Source organism: Pungitius pungitius, chromosome 2, assembly GCF_949316345.1.
Source record: "Pungitius pungitius chromosome 2, fPunPun2.1, whole genome shotgun sequence".
Lineage (NCBI taxonomy): Eukaryota > Metazoa > Chordata > Actinopteri > Perciformes > Gasterosteidae > Pungitius > Pungitius pungitius.
The window spans coordinates 18,025,863-18,028,362 of record NC_084901.1 but is presented as its reverse complement, the minus strand read 5'-3'; the positions used below and the strand labels follow the sequence as shown (position 1 = coordinate 18,028,362).

General features: G+C 42.6%; 1 protein-coding gene and 12 non-coding genes across 13 annotated transcripts in view; 12 read left to right on the top strand and 1 right to left on the bottom strand.

Moving 5' to 3' along the window:
• The window catches only part of trnaw-cca (transfer RNA tryptophan (anticodon CCA)), a 72-nt gene extending 11 nt beyond the window's left edge, over nt 1–61 (top strand). Inside the window, exon 1 of the tRNA in view lies at nt 1–61. This exon is cut by the window's left edge and continues 11 nt beyond it. This is a non-coding gene — a tRNA (tRNA-Trp).
• fermt3b (FERM domain containing kindlin 3b) overlaps nt 1–2,500 on the bottom strand; it is a 104,961-nt gene that overhangs the window by 62,264 nt on the left and 40,197 nt on the right. The window lies entirely within an intron of this gene.
• Nucleotides 216–287, top strand: trnaw-cca (transfer RNA tryptophan (anticodon CCA)). The gene has a single exon. It is a non-coding gene; the product is annotated as a tRNA-Trp (tRNA).
• Nucleotides 433–504, top strand: trnaw-cca (transfer RNA tryptophan (anticodon CCA)). The gene has a single exon. It is a non-coding gene; the product is annotated as a tRNA-Trp (tRNA).
• On the top strand, nt 658–729 carry trnaw-cca (transfer RNA tryptophan (anticodon CCA)). The gene has a single exon. It is a non-coding gene; the product is annotated as a tRNA-Trp (tRNA).
• trnaw-cca (transfer RNA tryptophan (anticodon CCA)) lies at nt 875–946 on the top strand. Its single transcript has one exon. It is a non-coding gene; the product is annotated as a tRNA-Trp (tRNA).
• trnaw-cca (transfer RNA tryptophan (anticodon CCA)) lies at nt 1,100–1,171 on the top strand. The gene has a single exon. It is a non-coding gene; the product is annotated as a tRNA-Trp (tRNA).
• On the top strand, nt 1,325–1,396 carry trnaw-cca (transfer RNA tryptophan (anticodon CCA)). The gene has a single exon. It is a non-coding gene; the product is annotated as a tRNA-Trp (tRNA).
• Nucleotides 1,542–1,613, top strand: trnaw-cca (transfer RNA tryptophan (anticodon CCA)). Its single transcript has one exon. It is a non-coding gene; the product is annotated as a tRNA-Trp (tRNA).
• trnaw-cca (transfer RNA tryptophan (anticodon CCA)) lies at nt 1,767–1,838 on the top strand. Its single transcript has one exon. It is a non-coding gene; the product is annotated as a tRNA-Trp (tRNA).
• Nucleotides 1,984–2,055, top strand: trnaw-cca (transfer RNA tryptophan (anticodon CCA)). Its single transcript has one exon. It is a non-coding gene; the product is annotated as a tRNA-Trp (tRNA).
• On the top strand, nt 2,209–2,280 carry trnaw-cca (transfer RNA tryptophan (anticodon CCA)). The gene has a single exon. It is a non-coding gene; the product is annotated as a tRNA-Trp (tRNA).
• trnaw-cca (transfer RNA tryptophan (anticodon CCA)) overlaps nt 2,434–2,500 on the top strand; it is a 72-nt gene continuing 5 nt past the window's right edge. Inside the window, exon 1 of the tRNA in view lies at nt 2,434–2,500. This exon is cut by the window's right edge and continues 5 nt beyond it. This is a non-coding gene — a tRNA (tRNA-Trp).

Below are 2,500 nucleotides of genomic sequence, written 5' to 3'. Positions count from 1 at the left end.
GCAACGGTAGCGCGTCTGACTCCAGATCAGAAGGTTGCGTGTTCAAATCACGTCAGGGTCATTGTTTACTTTTAAGCTTAAGCTGTCCGTCAGAAAAGATGAGGTTGATGTTAGTCCAAAATTGAGCCATTTGATAACCCAAGCAATATGCAATTTTCTAAAATCAATTATAGTTCGCCCTGCCCTTTTCACTCGTTTGATTGAATCATGTAACAGACTCTGTGGCGCAACGCTAGCGCGTCTGACTCCAGATCAGAAGGTTGCGTGTTCAAATCACGTCAGGGTCATTGTTTGCAGCCAATCTGATGCATACATCATTCTATTTAAAGGTGGATTTGGTCCAAATGTGCTCATTGAATACCTTGAGCTATTTGCAATTTTCTCATTATCGTAGCTCTGCCGTTTTAAATCGTTTGGTTGGATGGTGTATCAGACTCTGTGGCGCAACGGTAGCGCGTCTGACTCCAGATCAGAAGGTTGCGTGTTCAAATCACGTCAGGGTCATAGTTTACTTTCAAACTTAGCTGTCTGTCAGAACAGATGAGGAGGATGTTATTTTAAAATTGAGCCATTTGATACCCCAAGTAATATGCAATTTTCTAAAATCAATTGCTGTTCGCCCTGCCCTTTTCACTCGTTTGGTTGAATCATGTAACAGACTCTGTGGCGCAATGGTAGCGCGTCTGACTCCAGATCAGAAGGTTGCGTGTTCAAATCACGTCAGGGTCATTGTTTGCAGCCAATCTGATGCATACATGATTCTATTTAAAGGTGGATTTGGTCCAAATGTGCTCATTGAATACCTTGAGCTATTTGCAATTTTCTCATTATCGTAGCTCTGCCATTTTAAATTGTTTGGTTGAATCATGTAACAGACTCTGTGGCGCAACGGTAGCGCGTCTGACTCCAGATCAGAAGGTTGCGTGTTCAAATCACGTCAGGGTCATAGTTTACTTTCAAGCTTGGCTGTCTGTCAGAAAAGATGAGGTGGATGTTAGTCCAAAATTGAGCCATTTGATACCCCAAGCAATATGCAATTTTCTAAAATCAATTATAGTTCGCCCTGCCCTTTTCACTCGTTTGATTGAATCATGTAACAGACTCTGTGGCGCAACGGTAGCGCGTCTGACTCCAGATCAGAAGGTTGCGTGTTCAAATCACGTCAGGGTCATAGTTTACTTTCAAGCTTGGCTGTCCGTCAGAAAAGATGAGCAGGATGTTATTTTAAAATTGAGCCATTTGATACCCCAAGCAATATGCAATTTTCTAAAATGAATTGCTGTTCGCCCTGCGCTTTTCACTCGTTTGGTTCAATCATGTAACAGACTCTGTGGCGCAACGGTAGTGCGTCTGACTCCATATCAGAAGGTTGCGTGTTCAAATCACGTCAGGGTCATTGTTTGCAGCCAATCTGATGCATACATCATTCTATTTAAAGGTGGATTTGGTCCAAATGTGCTCATTGAATACCTTGAGCTATTTGCAATTTTCTCATTATCGTAGCTCTGCCGTTTTAAATCGTTTGGTTGGATGGTGTATCAGACTCTGTGGCGCAACGGTAGCGCGTCTGACTCCAGATCAGAAGGTTGCGTGTTCAAATCACGTCAGGGTCATAGTTTACTTTCAAACTTAGCTGTCTGTCAGAACAGATGAGGAGGATGTTATTTTAAAATTGAGCCATTTGATACCCCAAGTAATATGCAATTTTCTAAAATCAATTGCTGTTCGCCCTGCCCTTTTCACTCGTTTGGTTGAATCATGTAACAGACTCTGTGGCGCAATGGTAGCGCGTCTGACTCCAGATCAGAAGGTTGCGTGTTCAAATCACGTCAGGGTCATTGTTTGCAGCCAATCTGATGCATACATGATTCTATTTAAAGGTGGATTTGGTCCAAATGTGCTCATTGAATACCTTGAGCTATTTGCAATTTTCTCATTATCGTAGCTCTGCCATTTTAAATTGTTTGGTTGAATCATGTAACAGACTCTGTGGCGCAACGGTAGCGCGTCTGACTCCAGATCAGAAGGTTGCGTGTTCAAATCACGTCAGGGTCATAGTTTACTTTCAAGCTTGGCTGTCTGTCAGAAAAGATGAGGTGGATGTTAGTCCAAAATTGAGCCATTTGATACCCCAAGCAATATGCAATTTTCTAAAATCAATTATAGTTCGCCCTGCCCTTTTCACTCGTTTGATTGAATCATGTAACAGACTCTGTGGCGCAACGGTAGCGCGTCTGACTCCAGATCAGAAGGTTGCGTGTTCAAATCACGTCAGGGTCATAGTTTACTTTCAAGCTTGGCTGTCCGTCAGAAAAGATGAGCAGGATGTTATTTTAAAATTGAGCCATTTGATACCCCAAGCAATATGCAATTTTCTAAAATGAATTGCTGTTCGCCCTGCGCTTTTCACTCGTTTGGTTCAATCATGTAACAGACTCTGTGGCGCAACGGTAGTGCGTCTGACTCCATATCAGAAGGTTGCGTGTTCAAATCACGTCAG